The sequence below is a fragment of the Pleurodeles waltl genome, chromosome 8 (genome assembly GCF_031143425.1).
Source record: "Pleurodeles waltl isolate 20211129_DDA chromosome 8, aPleWal1.hap1.20221129, whole genome shotgun sequence".
NCBI classification, from domain to species: domain Eukaryota; kingdom Metazoa; phylum Chordata; class Amphibia; order Caudata; family Salamandridae; genus Pleurodeles; species Pleurodeles waltl.
This window is the reverse complement of record NC_090447.1, coordinates 562,934,105-562,956,635: the sequence shown is the minus strand read 5'-3', so window position 1 is coordinate 562,956,635 and position 22,531 is coordinate 562,934,105.

The window sequence follows — 22,531 nt, the reverse complement described above, 5'->3', positions numbered from 1 at the left end:
AGGTTAAAGTACACAGTGGCCTAGTGTGTTAAAATAACGTGCATGGAGCTATAACTAAAATGGCTACACAACACCGGCTGTGTGGGCTAACACCTGAAACAGTGCCACACGCGTTCTGCCTGTTCCCCAGGACCATGGAGGAGCGTTGCAGGCTCCTGAGACCGCTGTGGGTTCAAATGGGGGTCCGTACATGCAGACATGCATCAGTAATCTGCCTTAACTTCACCAACCAAAATTGATCGCCCATGTGGTGAGATATCTTGAGGGCGTGGAGCGCACCCTGGCCAATGCACTCACGGCTGAAAACAAGACTATGCAATAAGCCTCCAGCCAGGAAGCTAACACGATAATACCTCAACACCTATGTCACCTGTCTTAAACAGGATATACATTCATGGTTTAATTTGTTGCGGTTTTATTTTATTTTATTCTAAGAGTGATGGTCTGATTTTACTGTTTTACTTTGTATAACTGCAATTCTTTTCATTAACTAGGCGCACTGACAATAATAAATGTGATTTGATTTGATTACTGTTAAACAGTTCCTTGCGTATTAACCTGTTAATAGGAAAATATTTGGCTGCAAAGGACAGCTCTCTGCACTTCCTTTTTTTGAGACCTCTCCACAACATTTGACCGGGTTAACTGGTTCAAACTCTAGCAAATATTAATAGACATCAGTCTTAATGATGCACTGGTTAATTTTTCACATTGTTTTCACCTCAACCTATCAGGATGGGTGTGGTATGGACCCAACTATGAGTGCTCTGAGGCATTTAAATTGTCCAGAGGGGAGCATCAGGGTAGTATACTAGCAGCTTTGCTTTTTATTTCATGTATTAACAACCTTAACCGCCATTTGGTCCTAAGGGGGCAGGATGTCTCTTGGGTAGGCAGGCCATCAATGCCTGCCACACACTCCGCAGATGTTGCTGCCTGATTGGCCCGGACACCTTTGGGACTTAAGTGCCTTTTACAGTTCTTTGCCACCTTTGTGACCAGTCTGGTGATGGATAATAATTATGGTAAATTCTATCTCATGACCTGTGGCGGCAAGAAATATATTCAGAAACCCATCACCTGCAATGAAAATGTTTTTTCAGTGATAAACAGTTTCCTGCATCTAGGGATAAATCTTGATTCATCCGGAACCTGGAACAGTAATATTACTGCTAGATGCTTAGAAATTGATCAACTTTTTTATCTAATTCCCCTAGTTGCAGGAGGCCCATTACACCTTGTCTGGTAATACATAACACTCAGTGCATTCCTGTAGCTACTTATGGCACTTGTGTGTTGGGATATCCCAAAGCTGTATGTCTGTAGCCAAAGAAAGTTGATTCTGCTGCAGGCTATTATCTCAGCCGTTCTCTTATCTATGTTTTGTGTGCAATGGGTAGCTTGGGATGAGTTATATTGAGGATTTTGTCAGGCTCTCCCCTTTGAAACTTTGGGGTATATTTAAAAGCCCCTAGCCCCACTTTTCGTGACGCTCTGGTGGCGCTATGCCCTGCACCTTATTTACAAGGTGGTGTTAAGGGTTCTGCAGCAGGCAGAGAAAGAGCAAATCGCTTTGAAGATTGTCGTTGTGTAGGAAGGTGTCCCTTCCTGCACAAACACAATCTCCCCCTCAACGCAGCCATCCTTGCATCTTTGCGCAAGGGTGGCTGCCTTGGCGCTCGGCTGCAAATTTTGCACCATGGCTGGGGACAACACGAGGGTGCGCTGTATTCAATTAAATATGGTGCATTCCTGCATTGTGAAAACGACAGAGCACGGTGCTGACAATTTTGGCGCAGTGTCACGCTCCTTCATTTCCCCTTAAATATGGGCCTTTGGTTGAAAATTTGGTGCAGTCAAAATATGATTTTTAATCAACTTATAATTCTTGACTGGTTAGACTGGGACAAGGAAAGACATGTTCCATTTCCATTGTTTAAATCTAGTTTTCGAAGATTGGGCAAGGAGCATTATTTGACTACCATAAAAGCATTTGAAAATCCAATGTGCTTTGGCTGAAATAAGCTTTTCTTCTGCCTCCCCAGGGCTTCAGCATTGGTTGTTCCACTCTATGTGGCTAAGTACAAAATGGCTCCCAGCCTCCTACTGCAGCCAGAAACAGGGGTTTTAGACTGCTAGTTCAGCTTTGCCATTTAACCCAATGGCAAACCCCATACTTACCTTAACAATCTACGTAAGTCCCCCCTACAGAAGGCCTAGTGAGCCCTGAGGCAGCCCTGAGGCAGGGAGCTGTGTATTATTAAGTTGGACATATACTTGTTATCTGTCCTAACAGTAAACTTCCAACTTGTCATTTTTGCTGTGGAAAAACCAGTAGCCCTATTGACTAACAGAGAGTTACCGGCTGACCTCTTAACCAGGCTAACTTCTGGATGTGACTACTAAAATGGGTACTTCAAGGTATCAAACTAATCATAGCATTAAACCCACTTTGATGTCTAAGTCAAATTGAATGTCACTTTTATAGAAAAGGAACCTTTAGAAGATTGCTTCCTGTAGCCGAGCTTGTCCAGTGGCCAGGCACAGTTGTTGGCCTTCCAGACAGCTTTCAAACCTCCCGGGGAGTAGTGTGAACAACTCCCACGTTTAGGCACAATGGTTGCCTGCTACAGAGGAAGGTGTTACCTCCCACTTGCATGAAACCACTCAGGGTCTTGGCCCAAAAGGCAGGCTTCAAAGGCAAAGCTACCTTTGGTGAGCAAATGGCAATCACACTCCTGAAGGGTTGCACCTTTGTTCAGGTAGGCAGGCTGGAGTTGAGAATAGAGAAGCAAGACCAGGGGCCAAAAACTGGTTTACCCGTTGGCTTGTAGCCCACAGGTAGCCACACCTCTAGGGCAGGCTACCAAGCTTCTAACATCCAAGGGAGGGTTCAGATATTTTGGGAGTGGGCAGAGTAGTGCACTGTGGGATTGCCAGATGCCACACATAACCATACGTCACCGCAGGATAGAAGTGATCCTGGTAACTCAATGGCTAGTGACCACATCATAACCCCAGGGTGCTCTGGGCAAAAATATGGCACCCCTGGCACCCTGAACTCAGATGACTACGCAATTGGAGAAATGACTGAAGAAGGACTGCCCTACTGACCTCTGGACCTGGCAAAAATAGGCTGCACCATCTGCGTGACTGCACCAGCCACACCTTGGGCTAGTAAATGAGGGACCATGCCTGTGTCTCCTGGCTCAATAAAAATCATTTCCAAGCCCCAGACCAAAGAAGTAACTCCTAGGATCAGTCAGCTGAGCCCCTGGAACCAGCACCAGGGCCATCAAAGCTGAAGTAGCCCAACTCAAAATGTCAGTAGACACTTCTGGAGAATCAACACTGACAGCCACTGGCCTTCTGAAGAGACTGATCCTCAATGGCCAAAAGTTGCACCCAAGTCTGCCGGACAAAGGAGTGTCATCTGAGTTCAGATTGGTTGCCCAAGAGGGTCACTAACCTCCACCAAAGGATAAGGCTAGACCTACTGCGGACAGAGACTGGTAGCCCAGCAACAGCTGGCCATTTACTGGCTCAAAGAGGACTTTGAGGGACCCTAAACTCTGAGCCCAAATTCACCCCACATGACCCGTGGACCGAGGAATAACCATCTGCAAGGATACGTCCATCGACTACACAGCACCTAGAGAATTCTTGAGCATCCTTCATCTCCCACATCCCCGGTATCAGGACCACTCCTTTAAAGTGTATTACTGTTGTTATGTTAAGCTCAGAACTATACTGGATAGTGCTTTGGTGACCAGGTAACTGCCCAAGTACTCCTTAGTGGCCCTCTTGACCTTCTCCTTGTCAGATCTGGTCACCCGAGCCAGGCCAGAGAACAGAACTCTTACAAACTTTTCAAACTTTTTCAAACTTTATTGTTATATATGCATAATTCCATTTGTAACTAAAAGAGCTGTGATTTCCCTTCACTTCAAAAATCTATATATCCAGAACCGTCTGGTGGATTATGCTAATCTTGGTGTTCAAAAATTCATAAAAATAAAATCTGTTTTTACAAATAGTAGTGCGATATCGTTTTTTTGTTGTGTGACTTTTTTATTTTGTTGCTAGTGCTTCTAATTGCTTTACACTGCTTTCTTTGTTTCAGCCTTGCTGCTCAAAGCCACAACTGACCTGGGTTGACCTAAAGATTTTGCAAACAAGCCTGACTGGACCCAAGACAGTTTTGCGAATGTATTACATGGTAAGGTTGCACAACCACATCACATAATGCACCACGAGCCTCACAGTGATGATGTATAAATCTTACCACTAATTCATGTTCCATTGGCTACAGTTCAATGTCTGCAGTATGCCATAAGATTGAGTATTATTTTGTGATTTCCTTCTGTTCTACTTATTCTAGATGCCATAGCTCCAGTAGTGGATGCTGTGAACTTGTACTGACTGCTACAATGTAATTTATTATTGTTGTGCGATATTTATCTGGTCGCCATTTTTTTCTCCTTGTTGCTAATGGTATGTAAGTGTAAAGTTTTAGCTGTTTTTTTATTGTGATGCAACCAATGTAATTTTATAGTTTATTTTTAAAGTGAATTATGTTTGTATTCATTGACTGATTGATTTTTGCAGGCAAAATCAGGAAAGGTACCTCATCCTTGTTGATAGTGTGTGAAAAAAATAAGAAGGATTCTCTAAAAGCCTCTGCTGTGGTTATGTTGCCCTGCCAGATAACAAGGATGTTGTAAATATAATGACACCAAAGTTTTATGTGGTTGTATACATGGATTGTTTTCTGAAGAGATGAAATCAGTCTCAAACTGCAGGATGTAAACACAGGCAACATTTGGGGAAAAGGCGCTGCCCAATGATGTCACCTGTATCTGGTGTTTTAGAGTGTTGTTATATTCAAAAGCATTCTCTAAGATGGCTAATTCATACACTCTATCACAAAGCTTATTGGTATCATAAATACCCTTTCTGTGCCTCTGAGGGTGTTCTCTATTGTGTGTGACTGAGAAATGCTAGTGTAGATGCCTTCTATATCCATGGTGATCAGTAAATTCATATAAGTGTCAACAGTTAAGTTGTACAGAAGGCATAAAATATTCTTGGTGTCCTTCAAATAGGAAGGCATTTTACAAATCAAGGGTCATAGAAACAAATTTCAAACTTGTGATATTGATGCAAGGATAGTGTTTAGGCCAGACACAATAGGCTGTCCTTGGGGGAGGAAATCTGAATTTCTGGATCTTAGGGTGTGAAATAGAGGTATTTCAGGGTTCTTAGCCACTGAAACATCATCCTCATTTTTAGTTATCCAATCCAGGTTAGAGTTTCCTCAACCATGTTCTAGATAGTTGTTCAGAGTCTTGAGGTATGATCATCTGAAAGGAATTCATAAGAAAGTAATCTTAGATATTCTTTGTTGTGAATTTTAAAACTCATTATCAGAGTTGTCCCACCCATGTCAATTAGCACTAAATACCCATTGTCATGTAGAAAAGGCTAAGTCTTGTCTAAGTCCTTGGCATCCAATTTGGTGATGACCACTTGTTCAAAGGTGATCTCCTAATTTTCTATTTACAGAGCTGGGGAAAATGTGATGTTTTGCTTAATCCAGTGTTAGTCAGTCTTGGGCCATCAAGGGGTTTTCCTTGAAGTGTGCCTTGAGTATGATCATATGCAAAAATTGGCAATTTCACACCTGAGATCAAACCCATCAAGCTCTTTCTCATCCTTAGCTGTATGTCCTTTCCTCTGCTTCTGGTCACCATTTGGGGCTCGTCTGTCCTTTGAACCACAGGAATGTCTTTTAGTTTCAGTCTTCCCCTTCCCCCTCCATGGCATGGATAATGTCCATTGACTGGTGGCATATTTCAAACAGTGTTCTGACTATGGTGCATGGACTATGTTGGTGTTGTGTGTACCAAAAAGTCTCTCAAACTTGTTTTCCATTTGAATAAGAACATGTGTTTGTCAAACTACAATTTGTTTGAGTTAAGTATGCACCAATGTCTATTAATAGTTTTCTGCATCTCATTAGCATTGTTGCTATAGGTACTCATGCATATCAACTATTTAGGTCCTCCCTATGTCCGACATCAAAGAGGGTTCCCCTGTGATTATTTTGAGCTTGTTTTTTGTTTTTATCATCAATGTGTTTGGGGTAATGCCTGTCGGGTAACCTATTTGGCTAGTTTCTCAGTCTTGTTTTTGTAGTTATATAGGCCAGAGAAGTTCTGCATTATTAGTAAAAATTGCCCAAAGGGCAGATTCTCCCTATGTGCGCTTGGATGAACTCTTTCAAAGTGTAACAAATATTTTTATTAGTTGCTTTGTTGAACACTTTAGTATGTAAATCCCTGTCCTCAGCCCTTAGTAATAGGTCAAGAAAAGAGAATTCCTGGTTCCTCAAAGTGGAGAAGTGATTGGTGAATTAATTTTTTTTTGTTGTATATATATATATGCTACATTCGTATTCAAAATGATTCTTGGTTAGAGCCAACCAAGCCTATTTCATTAGCCATTAATCTTGAATCCCTAATTCTTACTCATGTGGGAGCCCTTCGATAACTCTCAGACTCTGTTTGTGAGATCAGGAATGCAGCAAACATAGAAAAAAGAAGTAAGAAGGAGAAATGTAGATATCTCTCCTCGTCATGCCAGCCTCCGTAGACACACCATTTTGATGCAAACCCAGGTTTAATACCTTTAGTAAATCCGGGTTTACTTCAAAATCCATGGGTGAATGTATAGGAATACCAATCCTCCACCCATGGAACGCCTCCCGAACACAAAGTAACACAAGGCAGTGCTATGCACTGTGCTACTTTTTGTACTAAGCCAAGCTTAGACATGCAAATCAGGCTTTGCTTGGCTTAATAATTCCTGAATTACATTTTGCAGCAGGCTGCCGTAAAAACAATACGCAACCTCGATGTAAAATGTTGGTAAATCTGGGCCCTTATCATTTATTGACAAGTTTTTGTCCTATATCACACCAAGATTTGAGTCTGGGTAAGAGGGAGGAAATCAACATTCTTTAAGCTACTATTCCTTAAACCACAGAGTGGTGGATTTAACAAATAGGATGATCTCCATCTTTTTCCAATTCAGTTTCGGTATGTGTCCACAATCTGTGTCATGCACACTTCCAAGGAAATTGGTGCATTTCTCCTCTGCATTTTTAGCGATGGATATGATTAACTGTGTATCATCAACATATGACACTCTTTAATTGCTGAAGAATTTGATGATGTTAGCTAAAGCAGCCTTATGAATATTCAAAAGGGTTAAGTTCAAGTAAGTTCACTGTGGGATTCCGCAAGATATTTTAACAGGATTAAGGTAAATGATGAAGTCAGGCTGTTTGGATTCTGTTGTGTAGCAAAGATTGAAACCACTGCAAGGCCTTCAAACATTTACCAATATTGTATGGGAGTTTGAGTGAGCAGCATAGCATGTGCTACCGTGCCAGTCGCAGTGGAGAAGTCAAGGAGAATGTAGATTTTCCATGTTGTTGAATAGGAGAATCTAGATTTTATTAAAGACATGGAGGCTAACATTATGCAAGAAATCTATTTTTTGCTGCCCCATTCAGCACTTCAGTGCCTAATCATGATAATTATAACATCATAACAGAACTACAACATCAGTGAACACAAATGTAATTCCCACAACACTCCCTCTCTCCCTCTTTTGGACCTGCTGCAATGCTTCTTCTTTCTTCATATCCCTCGAGACCCAGCTTTAAACTTCACATGAGATTAACATAAACTTCCTTCTGTCTCCCGCTACTTCCTTCCTGATATCTTTGGCCATTTTAAAATATACAAAATAAAAATATATACATTTTCCCAATAAATATACAAGGCTCATTAGAAACTAGAAAACAGTTAGTCAAACTGTACCTAGGAGGGATCATTTTATCCTCTATGTCTTAAATAAAATCCTGATTCTCCTATCAACAAACTCTGGACCCTTCTCTTCAACATTCTCACCAGAATGTGCTTCTGCCCAGGCCCTCAGCGTCATTTGGAATTCCTCATTTCTAGAGGCCTTTTAGGTAGGTACTCCCATATCCCTGCAGAACCCCTTCAGCTGTTTGACAGTATGGCCCTCATTCTGACCCTGGCGGTCAGTGTTAAAGCGGCGGCCAACCCGCCAACAGGCTGGCGGCCAAAAAATATGAATTCTGACCCTGGCGGGAACCGCCAACACAGGCCGCCACTTTAACACTCCGACCGCCACGGCGGTACAAACAAACAGCGCGGCGGTCACCGCCAACAGGCAGGCTGCAGACAATGTACCGCCCACCCTATCACGACCCACCAATCCGCCACCTTTTCCGGGGCGGGAGCCCCGCCGATAAAAACACGGCGGAAACAGACATCTTCAATGGAAAACGCTTACCTCGACACACTCCACGCGGAATCGGAACAGCATGAAACCCGAACTCCACATCCTCCCAGCCATTGCCTTCCTGCTCTTCTTCCAGGATCACGAACCTCGCCGCAGACGACAACGGTGAGTACTGCACCTACGACACAGGGGAGGGGGGGGGGAGGAGGAAAGGTTACGGGCACACACATACGCCACCCCCCCACCCCCACCCTCACCCCCACCGAAATACCTAAACACCCATGCAGATAAAAAAGTCAGAGTGACACCCCCAACCCCCCCCAAAACAAAGACAAAAGCCAATGCATGTAAAAGTAGAACCATATTATTGCAACAATAAAGTATAGCGACCTTAGCAATATATGAAGAATGAATACACATCTAGAACTCTATCCATACAAGCAGCAAAAGTCCGGCCCAGTCAATCAAAGTCCAAAGGTCCGTGGGCCAATGTGCAGCAACACATGGGCAAAGCCCACACACGAGATCCAGTCCATTGGAGAGAACACTGCTGGGGCATCACTAAAATAAAAAGACAGGCACCTCAGGGGGAAGGGAAGGGGGGGCACCTCAGCCACATGAGTCCACGACGCCAGATCCACGAAGGGCCTCCATGCCCACTGTGCCATCCTGGGGAGTGCAAAGCCACAGTCTCACAAGTCTCTACAGTGGGTGGGTTGCCCACTGTGCCATCCTGGGGAGTGCAAAGCCACAGTCTCACAAGTCTCTACAGTGGGTGGGTTGCCCACTGTGCCATCCTGGGGAGTGCAAAGCCACAGTCCATCTGGTGGATTACAGAGACCACTGGTCATGGAGGAGGCATGGTGGGCAGAGTGCGTCGTGAAGGCCTGCCCGACATTGAACCGGGACTGCCAATGGGCCAGCGGTGCTTGACAGGAAGGGCCCAGCAGAGCGGTGCTTGAGATGAAGGGCCCAGCGGAGCGGTGCTTGAGATGAAGGGCCCAGCGGAGCGGTGCTTGAGATGAAGGGCCCAGCGGAGCGGTGCTTGACAGGAAGGGCCCAGCGGAGCGGTGCTTGAGATGAAGGGCCCAGCGGAGCGGTGCTTGAGATGAAGGGCCCAGCGGAGCGGTGCTTGACAGGAAGGGCCCAGAGGAGCGGTGCTTGACAGGAAGGGCCCAGCGGAGCGGTGCCTGAGATGAAGGGCCCAGCGGAGCGGTGCTTGACAGGAAGGGCCCAGCGGAGCGGTGCCTGAGATGAAGGGCCCAGCGGAGCGGTGCCTGAGATGAAGGGCCCAGCGGAGCGGTGCTTGACAGGAAGGGCCCAGAGGAGCGGTGCTTGACAGGAAGGGCCCAGCGGAGCGGTGCCTGAGATGAAGGGCCCAGCGGAGCGGTGCTTGACAGGAAGGGCCCAGCGGAGCGGTGCTTGAGATGAAGGGCCCAGCGGAGCGGTGCTTGAGATGAAGGGCCCAGCGGAGCGGTGCTTGGCAGGAAGTGCCCAGCGGAGCGGTGCTTGAGATGAAGGGCCCAGCGGAGCGGTGCTTGAGATGAAGGGCCCAGCGGAGCGGTGCTTGACAGGAAGGGCCCAGAGGAGCGGTGCTTGACAGGAAGGGCCCAGCGGAGCGGTGCCTGAGATGAAGGGCCCAGCGGAGCGGTGCTTGACAGGAAGGGACCAGCAGAGCGGTGCTTGAGATGAAGGGCCCTGCGGAGCGGTGCTTGAGATGAAGGGCCCAGCGGAGCGGCGCTTGAGATGAAGGGCCCAGCGGAGCGGTGCTTGACAGGAAGGGCCCAGAGGAGCGGTGCTTGACAGGAAGGGCCCAGCGGAGTGGTGCTTGAGATGAAGGGCCCAGCGGAGTGGTGCTTGACAGGAAGGGCCCTGTTCAGTGGTGCTCCTCATGGCGGGGCCCTGTTCAGCGGTTCTGCTCACGGCGGGGCCCTGTTCAGCGGTGCTCCTCACGGCGGGGCCCTGTTCAGCGGTGCTCCTCACGGCGGGGCCCTGTTCAGCGGTGCTTCTCACGGCGGGGCCCTGTTCAGCGGTTCTGCTCACGGCGGGGCCCTGTTCAGCGGTGCTCCTCACGGCGGGGCCCTGTTCAGCGGTGCTTCTCACGGCGGGGCCCTGTTCAGCGGTGCTCCTCACGGCGGGGCCCTGTTCAGCGGTGCTTCTCACGGCGGGGCCCTGTTCAGCGGTGCTCCTCACGGCGGGGCCCTGTTCAGCGGTGCTCCTCACAGCGGGGCCCTGTTCAGCGGTGCCTGTCTTGTGTTTCCAGTGAACCACACCTGGCCAATATTTGCCGCTCACTCTGCATCGGACCTTTCCGTTGCGGGGCCCTCCTGTGATGGAGTCCTGGGGCCCTGGCTCTCCTTCGATACCCCCGGAATGGGGCTGGTGGGGCCCTCATGGCCAGGTCGGCTGCTCCCTGCCCTTTGCTCCTTGCTGCCCTTGCCCTCCTTGGCAGACTGTCCGTGGCCCTTGGCTCCCTTACCCGATGTGGCAGGTGACGGTGCAAGGCTACCCTCCTTGGGGGAAGGCGTATCAGGCCTGTCGCGCCTTCCCTTCAGTTTCTTGGTCCTCTTCCCAGGGGGGGGGCTGGCTGTGCCTTTGCTGCTGGACGATGTCCCAGCCCAAGGAAAGGGCGGACTCCAAAAACCAGGCACGACGTTCTTTGGAGTTGCTGGGCTGGTGGTGGCTGAGGTGTTTGTGGAACTCTTACGGAATGGAGGGGGTGGGTCAGGTGAGGAAAAGAGGTCCACTTTAGAGAGGAAAATTTTCTTTGGAGCCATGGGAAGGGTGGCTGGAGTGGGTATTGGAGTGGAGGAAGAGGATGTGGTTGTAGGAGAGTCAAGTGTGCTGTCTTTGGGTGCAGGTGCTTGGGCAGGAGGCTGACGTGAGGTGGATGGCTGTTGTTTGGGTGCCTGCCTGCGTTTGTGTGGTTGTGAAGCGGGGGTGACAGACACACTGGGAGAGGACACAGGGGACGTGTACATGGCAGTGGGGGTGGTGACTGCACGTGTGCGGACTGGTGTGGAGGGTGTGCAGGTGATGGGTGCAATGGCTGATGGTGGTGTGCTTGCAGGTGTGTGGAGACGTCACAGGGAGGGAGGAGGGAGACGAGGAGGTGGGGGACACAGAGGAGGTAGTGGCTGTTGGCATGTCTGCATCTGGATGTTGCTTGGGTGAATGCTTGTGTGTCCTGTGGTGCTTATGTCTGGATGAGCTGCCCTTGGGTGTTGAGGTGTGTGCAGGCTGGTCTGTAGGTGTGGATGGGATAGGCAGAGGAACAGGGGAGTGGGACTGGGTGGAGGGAGTCAGAAGAGGGAGGCTGGAGACAGGGACAATCGCTGCCGTCAGTGCTGAGGCCAGAGCGTTGAACGATCGTTGATGGGCAGCCTGACCCGAATGAAGGCCCTCCAGGTATGCATTACTTTGATGCACCTCCCTCTCCACATCCTGGATAGCATTCAAAAGGGTAGACTGCCCAACAATGATGGTCCTCAGGAGGTCAATGACCTCCTCACTGAGGGCAGCAGGGGTGACTGGGGCAGGGCCTGAGGTGCCTGGGGCGAAGGAGATGGTCGGCTTCCTGGCCTTGTGGGCACGGGCCGAAGGCCGAGGGGCTGCTGGGAGGGCGGAGCTGGTGCGCTGGGTGGCGGCTGTACCTGTTTCTGCGGTGGGCACGGATGTTGCCGCCACCGCAAGGGAGCTCCCTTCCGAGGACGTGTCGGTGTCGCTGCCGTCTCCACGGGTCCCCGTGGTGGAGCCCCCCTCTCCCTCCGTCTCACTGGTCATGTCGGAGTCCGTTGCATGGCCCTCCGGGGCCATGTGAGATGCAGCTCCCTCTTGCGCCGATGCCACTTCTCCTCCGCCTGATGATGCTAATGCACACATTCACAGAAAAACAAAGAAAATGGGGGAGGGGGTGGAAAACATAATGACAAGTTGAGTTACAGAAGCCCCCTGCACTACGCTGCGAACTTGGGGTACACTACTCATTCACTGGGACATGCCCTACAAGCCAATGGGCGACAACTGCCCACACAGTATACACTGGTCCATGAATCGCGTTACTAGGCACCCTACAGAGGTGGGGGGCGGGGGCACAGGACCATACTTCACGGACGGGCCTATCCTACAGAAATCGCCTTGGCCTAGGGATACCCACAGCCCTCCTCCCCCACCCAGGCACCTCCACTGTGCGCAAAATAGCTGAATGTGCTGGTACTCACCCCCTTGTGTCTGCTGTGATGACCTCAAGCGCCCATCTAAATCGGGATAGGCCACCGCCAGGATCCGGGACATCAGGGGGGTCAAGGTACGACTGGCACCCCTCCTAGGTTGGGAGGCCATCCCCAGCAGAGCCTCCGCGGTCTTCCTGCTCCCGCGGCGGATGTCCTCCCACCTCTTGCGGCAGTGGGTGCCCCTTCTGGTGTGGACCCCCAGGGCCCGGACGTCCTTGGCGATGGCACGCCAAATGTCAATCTTCTGATGGGCGCTGACCTATGTGACATGTACAGGGTGGGAAGAGAAACATAATCACTTTTCTGCATGCTTGATGTGAGTGGCCCCCCCTTCCCAACCTTGCCATGTGGCACATGCTCTCATCTGTCGTGCCATGCATTCGTCATTCACTGCCCTCCCCTCCATCGTACATCCTCCCCACTCAGGCCAGGCATTGGGCACTATGCATTGCCCCCCGTGTACTCACCTGTTGGTCTGGAGGCCCGTAGAGTAGCGCATACTGGGGGAGGACCCCGTCCACGAGCTTCTCCAACTCCTCGGAACTGAAGGCGGGGGCCCTTTCCCCAGTCGCAGCAGCCATTGTCACTTCCAGACCGAGGTCACAGCAGCACTTGCAGTATAGGTCCTCTCCTGTGGATGCTCAGGTCTCGTGTGGTCAAGTAGAGAGAAAATGGCGGTTACGGCCGTGGCAGTGCGTGCCGCGGCGGTGCGTGCCGCGGCGGTGCGTGCCGCGGCGGTGCGTACCGCGGCGGTGCGTACCGCGGCGGCCGGCCCTCACCGCCATTGGCTCCTGAAACCCATAGGGTTCAATGTTGTCCAATGCGGCTTTGCGCCGCGGACTGCGACCGCCTACCGCCACGGTGTGCCACGCTTGCGCAATTACCTCACTTCACATTGTCACACTTCACAGGTCAGGCAGCCGCCATTTCAGGGGCCCACATGGCTTCATTCCTACTGCGTCACACATGGCTAGGCCTTGCACCGACAATCATACTAGCCATTCAATCCCGAGAGATACGTGTACTGGGCATGCTGTGGGCACTTACCTGTGGGTTGCTTGACTCTGTGCTCCATGTTGTCCTTCCTAGGCATCGTCCGCTGGGACTTGCGAGGAGACGGAGGAATGTTCCCGTGTACAGACCGCTGGTGGACCTGTCGACAATGGAAGAAAGACACGTCATACTCACCTACAGACTCAACCGTGCTACTATACAGGAACTGTGTGCCCAGCTGGAGCCAGACCTGATGTCACCCATCCGCCAACCCACAGGGCTTCCGCCTCTAGTGCAGGTGCTGTCAGTACTGCATTTTTTGGCAAGTGGATCATTTCAAACTACCGTGCCCATTTCATCTGGGATGTCTCAGCCTATGTTTTCAAAGGTGTTGTCCAGAGTGTTGTCTGCCCTGATGAAATACATGCGGAGCTACATCATTTTCCCTGAGGTGGGTGACTTGCCTACAGTGAAGGGTGATTTCTATGCCCTTGGACACATTCCCAATATCATTGGTGCCATTGATGGTACCCATGTGGCTTTGGTTCCCCCAAAAGACGATGAGCAGGTGTACAGGAACCGTAAAAATTATCATTCGATGAATGTCCAGGTGGTCTGTTTGGCTGACCAGTACATCTCCCCTTTAAATGCCAAGTTCCCAGGGTCAGTGCATGACGCGTACATCATGCGAAATAGCAGCATCCCTTATGTGATGGAACAGCTACAGAGACAGCGTGTGTGGCTAATTGGTGACTCTGGTTACCCCAACCTGCCTTGGCTATTGACCCCAGTGAGGAATCCCAGGACCAGGGCAGAGGAACGGTACAATGAGGCCCATGGGCGGACTAGGAGGGTGATTGAGCGGACCTTCGGCCTCCTGAAGGCCAGGTTTAGGTGCCTGCATAATACTGGTGGATCCCTAATGTACTCACCAAGGAAGGTGTGTCATATCATCGTGGCCTGCTGCATGCTTCACAACCTGGCTTTGCGACGCCAGGTGCCTTTCCTGCAGGAGGATGGTCCAGATGGTGGTGTTGTGACCGCTGTGGAGCCTGAGAAGAGTGAAGAGGAGGAAGACGAAGAGGACGACACAGACAACAGGGACAGAGTGATACTGCAGTATTTCCAGTGACACACAGGTAATAATCTACTCCAGCATTGTATTATATCTGTAACTGTAGTGGCTCTCTACTGTCTGACCTTTCACGCCAATGTATGGTAACTTAGTTGTGTATTTCACTTCCTATTTCAGTGATCTGATCCCCACGGAGTGCCCTCTGGTTTTTTTCCCATGGACTACCGCTGTGTGACACTGGTATGTTGTCATCACAATGTAACTAGAAATGTTTTGTTGGTTATATCGAATACATTTGGTTTAAATAAATAGATAGCAGAATCCAGTTGGTTAATGTGCAATAATTGTGTTTATTGAAATTTTAAAATAGGTGTATGGTTCAAAAAGGGTGATGGTGGAGGCATGTCCATGGCAGTGTCCAGACTGTCGTTCCTACAGGTCCATTGTCCCTATGCCTGTGGAAGGTGGAGCAGGGGCAGTTCAAGGTTAGACAGGGTAAACAAGTGGGACAGTGGGATGACATCTGGGGGTTTCCGTGCATGGCGGGGGTCTTGACATCCTACTCTGTCTTCTTCCTCGATCTCAGGACTTTCTTGCGGGGTGGTTCGTGTTCTGGAGGGGGTGGGGACCGGGAGGGCCGTTGCTGTTGTGTCGGGGCCTCCTGACCACTAGCGCCGGCGGAGGTGGTGGGCTGTTCTTCCTCCATGCCAGTGGCCCTTTGGGGGGCCACATGGTCCCGCAATGTGGTGACAATCTGGTTGAGTGCCACCACGAATGTACCCATTGCGGAACTGATGGTGCGCAGTTCTTCCCGGAACCCCATGTACTGGCCCTCCTGCATGGCCTGGATCTCCTGGAACCTGGCCAGGACCGTCGCCATCGTCTCTTGGGAGTGGTGGTACGCTCCCATGATGGTGGTGAGGGCCTCTTGGACAGTGGGTTCCCTAGGCCTGTCCTCCCTCTGTCGCACAGCAGCCCTCCCAGTTCCTCTTTGTTCCTGGGCCTCTGTCCCCTGGACGGTGTGCCCACTACCAGTGCCCCCAGGTCCCTGTTGTTGTTGGGGTTGTGGGTTACCCTGGGTGCCCTGTACTGGTAGACACACCGCTGATTGACCTGTCCTGGAGACAGAAGCATGGGCCCGCTGGGTGGGTGCTGTGCTGGTGTTTCCTGAGGGGGGTAGGTCTGCTGTGGCCTGGGGCTGACTGAGGGTAACCGACTGTCCAGAGGTACCCGATGGTCCGGGCTGGTCATCAGGTTCTAGGTCGACAGAGCTGCTGTCATCACTGGGGGCCTGTTCTGGGGTTGGGATGGACATATCTGGACCCTCCTGGCCGGTGTGTTGGCGTTCGGGCCCTGCAGGGGTAAAAGAATATGGTTATTGATTTTGTGTGTGCCGTGGCGTGCGATTTGTGGGTGCCCTTGTCCCCCAGTGCTGGCAGTCCCATGTGGGAGGAGTTGTGAGGGTGGTTTGTGGGGGGGGGATGGGTATGTGTAGTGGTCATGCTTAGGTGATGGGTGTCCATGGTTTGTGTTGGCATTCAGGGGTTTGGGTTGGGTTGGATGGGTTGTGCTGGTGAGACATTAGCAGGGAGGATATGTGCTGGGGGGTTGGGGGTGAGGGTGGGGGTGTGGGTTGGCATGCTGGTGGTTGGGGGGGTGAAGTAGTTGAGATTCGACTTACCAGAGTCCATTCCTCCGCCTACTCCAGCGAGGCCCTCAGGATGCAGGATGTTCAAGACCTCTTGCTCCCAATCTGTGAATTCGGGTGGGGTTGGTGGGGTCCGCCGCCAGTCTTCTGCACAGTGATGTTGTATCTTGACACCATCGACCGCACCTTCCCCCGTAGGTCGTTCCAGCGCTTTCGGATGTCTTCCCGATTTCTGGGATGCGGTCCCACAGCGTTGACCCTGTCGACGATCCTTTGCCATAGCTCCGCCTTCCTGGCTATTGTGGTGTGCTGCACCTGTGTGCCGAAGAGCTGGGGCTCTACCCTGATTATTTCCTCCACCATGACCCTGAGTTCTTGGTCCGAGAACCTGGGGTGTCTTTGGGGTGCCATGGGATGGTGTGGATGAGGTGTGGGGTGGTGTTTGTGGTGATGAGTGTAGTGGTGTGTGGTGTTTTGTGCGTAGATGTAGTGTGGGTGATGATGTTGGGTTCCTGTGTGTGTTGTGGTTTGCGTTCCCTGTGCTCTCTCTCTGTGTATTGTGCCGTGTCTCTGAATTTCGCTTTGTGGGGGTTTGTGCGTGATGTGGGTGTGTGTTTTATATGGTGATGGGTGTGTGGGAGTGGTGTTTGTATGTGTATCAGGTGTATGTATTTGGAATTGTCCAATGTGGCTGTGTTTTGTAAAGGTGTGTGTATTTTGAGCTCGGCGGTGTGTACCGCCAATGGAATACCGCGGTTGAAAGACCGCCGCGTGGATTCGTGGGTCGTAATGGCATGGGCGTGTTTGTGTTGGCGTGACGGTGGAGGTTTGGTCATCTCCAGGTTATCGCTGACCGCTGATGAGGCGGCCTTCAGTGGATGTCGGGTTTTTGGCGGTTTGGCAGTTGTAGGTCAGAATGACCGTGGCGGTTTACCGCGGCCGCGGCGGGATGATGGTGGTATTCTGACCGGCGGTTTGTGCCTTTTACCGCCAGGGTCAGAATGACCCCCTATATGTCTCCAGCATGGCTAAATCAAAATCTTCATCTCCTGCTTAAGACCCAGCCAGAGACATGTTGAATTAGGATTTTAGTTAAAAATGTCAGGTAGAAAACGAAATTGCAAAAAAAAAAGATCAAAAGTCAAGTTGATCTTCAATTGTGGGTAGGTAGTGAACACTTAGCTATTGTATGTCACTGCACAAATACAAGTCCTTTCCTCACCGCTGATCACCAGTGTTAGAAATGGGGTCTTTGGTTGGCAGTCAGGTTACTCCCTGTCCAAGCAAGGACCCTCACCCTAGTCAGGGTAAATGAGAATCACCCTCAGTTAACCCCTGCTCACCCCCTTAGTAGCTTGGCATGAGCAGGCAGGCTTAACATCAGAAACAATGTGTAAAGTATTTGTACCAACACACACAGTAATACAGTGAACCACTACAAAATGACACAACACAGGTTTAGAAGAATAGGTAATATTTATTTAAACAAAACAAGACCAAAATGACAAAAATCCAACATATACAAGATTTTCAAAAGAATAAGGCCCCCATCACGACCCTGGCGGTTGGTTTTAAAGTGGCGGTAATACCGCCAACAGGCTGACGGTAAATACCGCCAAATTCTGACCATGGCGGAAAGATCTCCGCTAGACAGCCAATGTACCACACCGACCACCAGGGCAGAAGCAACAGTCACCACGCCAGGGCAAAAACAACAGGTAGCCGCCTTCAGCCAGGCAGAAGTCAATGTTCCGTCCACCATATTAAGACCCTGGAAACCGCCATCTTTTCTGGGGCAGTACCACCAACATCAAAAGCCTGGTGGAAACTGAGCTCAGAAGGAAAAGGACTCACCATTGGAGACACAGAGAACAACCACGCCGCCATGGAACCTGAACTGCATGTCTTCCCCATGATCTTCTATGTTCTGCTCCACCACGAACACCAACGCCAGCGAAGACGACGACAGTGAGTACAGACAGACTAACACACAAGGGAGGTGGGTAGAAAAACAACAGTGACACATGCACGCACAACCCCCCCACACACACCATACACACAACCAGCTGCATTAAAAAAAAAAATTACCCCGTAACTCGGATGCAAGGACAAAACAATTTCGCAAAAGTGAATGTAATGAGATCAACACAGCATGAAAAATAAGTTCGGCAAGATAATGGATATATACATATGTACAGAAAAAGAGACACAGCCCAGTCCACAATTCGCGTAAGACACATGGCCACAGGCCAAAGTCGAAGACCACACATGTCATCTGCTCCAAAACAGAGAGAACACTGCAGGGGCATCAGTTCGTAAATAGGCAGGCATCTCAGGGGGACGGGGAGCACCTCAGCCGGGAGATATAACAAGACCAGTGGTTCTGGAGGGGGCAACATGCCCTGTGCTTGGTCCTGTGGAGTGCAAGGTCACGGTCTCAAATGTGGGTGCCATACCCACTGGTTCTGGAGAGGGCAACGTGCCCTGTGCTTGATCCTGGGGAGTGATGGCCATGTGGGTGTCTTACCCACTGGTTCTGGAGGGGGCAACATGCCCTGTGCTTGATCCTGGGGAGTGATGGGTATGTGGGTATCTTACCCACTGGTTCTGGAGGGGGCACCATGCCCTGTGCTTTGTTCTGGGGAGTGATGGGCCACAGTCTTGCGAGTGGGTGTCATACCCATTGGTCCTGCAGGGGGCAACATGCCCTGTGCTTGATCCTGGGGAGTGATGGGCATGTGGGTGACTTACCCACTGGTTCTGGAGGGGGCAACATGCCCTGTGCTTGATCATGGGGAGTGATGGGCCACAGTCTCTGAAGCGGGTGTCTTGCCCACTGGTTCTGGAGGGGTAACATGCCCATTGCTTTGTCCTAGAGTGAAAGGCCACAGTCTCTCTCGAGTGGGTGACTTGCCCACTGGTTCTGGAGGGGGCAACATGCCCTGTGCTTGATCCTGGGGAGTGCAAGGTCACAATCTCTCAAGTGGGTGTCATACCCACCGGTTCTGGAGTGGACAGGCCGCACAGCAGCCCATGGAGGCAGGATTACATAGCTTCCGCCTGCGGTGATGGCTGCACAGTGGTGGTGCCACTGGTGGGGGGAGGCTCCTGCCCATCCCCTGCAACCTTGGACGGCTGCACAGTGGTGGTGTTGCTGGTGGGGGGAGGCTCCTGCCCCTTCCCTGGTGGGAGGAGGCTCCTGCCCATCCCTTGCAACCTCGGGCGGCTGCACAGTGGTGGTGCTGCTGGTGGGGGAGGCTCCTGCCCATCCCCTGCAACCTTGGATGGCTGCACAACCATGGTTGATGGTGGGGGCTCCGTCACAGTTCCAGGCCCCTTGGTCTTCCTGCCTGCTGGGGCAGGCTCCTTTCGCTCCTGGGTCTTCCTGCCTGCTGGGCCAGGCTCCTTTCCCTTCTTGCATCCTGGGGCAGACTACTTAGTCTTCCTGCCTGCTGGGGCAGGCTCCTTTCCCTTTAGGCTGGCCGGTGCAGGCTCCTTCCCCATCAGGACATGTGGCCTGGATCCCTTTTCACCACGAGTGGGTGTGGTGACGATAGGCCCGTGGACTGTGTGGCTGAGGTGCTTGGCTGGGTTCTTCCTATCCTGGCCATGCATGGAGGATGGTGGAGGAGGGGTAGGGAAGAGGTCAATGGTGGATAGCAACAATTTTTTAGGGACATTGGGGTGGTAAGAGGGAGAAAAAATGGGAGTGGAGGATGAGGGAGTGGTCGTTGGAGGTGTCTGTCTGCTGCTTTTGGGTGCAGGTGCATGGGCTGTATGCTGTTGTGAGGTGGATGGATGTTGGGTATCTGAGTGTTTGCATTTGTGTACTTTAGGAGGGGGGGACAGACACAGTGGGAGAGGACACAGGGGACGTGTACATGGCTGTTGTGGAGGTGTCTACCAGTGAGGTGTGTGTTCTGCTTGGTGTGGTGATGCTGGTATTGGATGATAATGTAGTGCATGCAGTTGTGAGTGTGGACATAACTGGGTGGGAGGTGGAGGAGGAGGATGGGGGAGACAATGGAAATAGTGGATGTTGTTGTGTCTGCAACTGGATGGTGTTTGTTTGAGTGCATGTGGGATGAAGTGCGGTGCTTGTGTTTGCCTGTGACACTCTTGGGTGTGGTCTTGTGTGCATGCTCATCTGGATATGTGCTGGGGATGGGCTGGGGTTGAGGGGAATGGGACTGGGCAGTGGAAGTTGGAGGGGGGCGGTAGGAACAGGGACAATGGCTGCCATCAGAGAGGAGGCCAGAGCCTGAATCAGTCTCTGTTGGGCGGCCAAGCCAGTGTGAATGCCATCCAGGAATGCATTAGATTATTGCATCTGGGCTGCCAGCCCCTGTATGGCACTCACAATGGTTCACTTCCCAACAGAGATGGATCTCAGGAGGTCAATAGCCTCCTCACTCAGGGCAGCAGGGCTCCCTGGGGCAGGGTCTGAGGTGCCTGGGGCAAAGGAGATGCCCACCCTCCTGGGTGAGCGGGCACAGGCAACTCGCTGAGAGGCTGCTGGGAGGGCGGTGCTGGTATGGGGGTGGCAGCTGTAGCTGGGGTGGTCACAGAAGTGTCAGCCACCACCCGGGAGCTTCCATCGGAGGAGGTATCTGTGTCAGAACTGTCCCCTCCAGTCTCCGCCGTGGTGCTCCCCTCACCCTCTGTCCCACTGGTGCCCTCACCGTCGGTGGACTGTGCCTACTGGCTCCTGTGGGATACAGCTCCCTCCATCACAGGTGCCTCTGTTCCTCCGCCAGATGATGCTAATGCACATAAGGACAGGATGACAAAACAAAAATGGGGGGGGGAGAGACAAAGGATACGCTTGGTCAATGGCTGCACCAACACCAGCGTTGGCTTACACAGCACCCTCACACACAGGGAAGAGCACTACGCAATATGCCCTTGCACTACCAGAGAATTAGTTAGCAGCCAAGCCATAGGGGAGGGGCACACACCGCAAAATGCAGCACACCTGCAGCCCATGCAGCCCTGAACAGTAGTGGATGCCTACGAGCTAGGTTGCAAGATTTTCCCTTCTGAACCCTAGCCACCAAGGGACCTACATTGCAATGCCAGGCCTGGCCTAGGGGCACCCACTGACACACATCCTCCACCCGGAAACCATCCTACCATGCGTAAGTTGTAATGATGGACACTGTACTCAGCCCCTTGTGGCTGCTGTGATGCCCACAAGTACCCATCCAGCTTAGGATCGGCCACAGCCAGTATGCAAGCCATCAGGGGGCCCAGAACACAACCTGTACGCTGCCCGGAGGACATCCACCCACCCCCTTACATGAGGCCCTCTCACACACAACTCCATGCATGCATGCCACATGCAACGTGCCCACAGTGTACTCACCTGTTGGTGTGGAGGCCCATACAGCAGTCTCTACAGGGGTAGGACCCCATCCACCAGTCAACTCCTCTGAAGTGAAGGCTGGGGCTCTTTCCCTGGTCACATGGGCCATGGTAGGTTCCAGACACAGGTCACAGCAGCACATGCAGTGTAGGTCCTCTCCTACGGAATGTCAGGTAGCAAGTGAGGAATCAGATAGAAAATGGCGTTCACCTCCGCGGCGGTGGATACCATCACCACTGGTGTAGATCACCATTCGCCACTGTACCCCATAGGGCCCACATATAACCAATGAGGAGTTGCATGGCGGCTCCCAACCGCCTTCCACAACGGCGCACAACGTCAGCGGAATTACCTCACTTCCACCTGTCCCTCCATACAGGACAGGCAGACGCCATTTCAGGGTGGGAGCAGGCCCTGGAATAATGCTGCATCACAGGAGATATTAGGACATACTGGACAAATCACAATGACCCATTAGAAATTTACAGGATGCAAAGTTCTGTTGTAGCACCACTGTTCAGTTTGTGACTGGTTCCTCACTCTTTTGTCCCTTAGATTGCTACCGCTGCATTTGAATAGGAGATGGAGACATAGCCCCGTGTACAGACCCCTGGTGGACTTGGTAACACTGGAGGACAGGCATATTGTCCTCACCTAAAGACTGGACCGGGCCATAATCAAAGAGCTGTGTGTCCTATTGGAGCATGACCTAATATCTGGTATCCATCACCCCACTGGGACCTCCCCTCTTGTGCAAGTTCTATCAGTGCTCCATTTCCTGGCAACTGGTTCTTTCCAAGTGACAGTGGGGTTGGCAGCAGGAATGTCACAGCCAATGTTCTCAATAGTGCTGGCAAGAGTGTTGTCTGACCTGATTA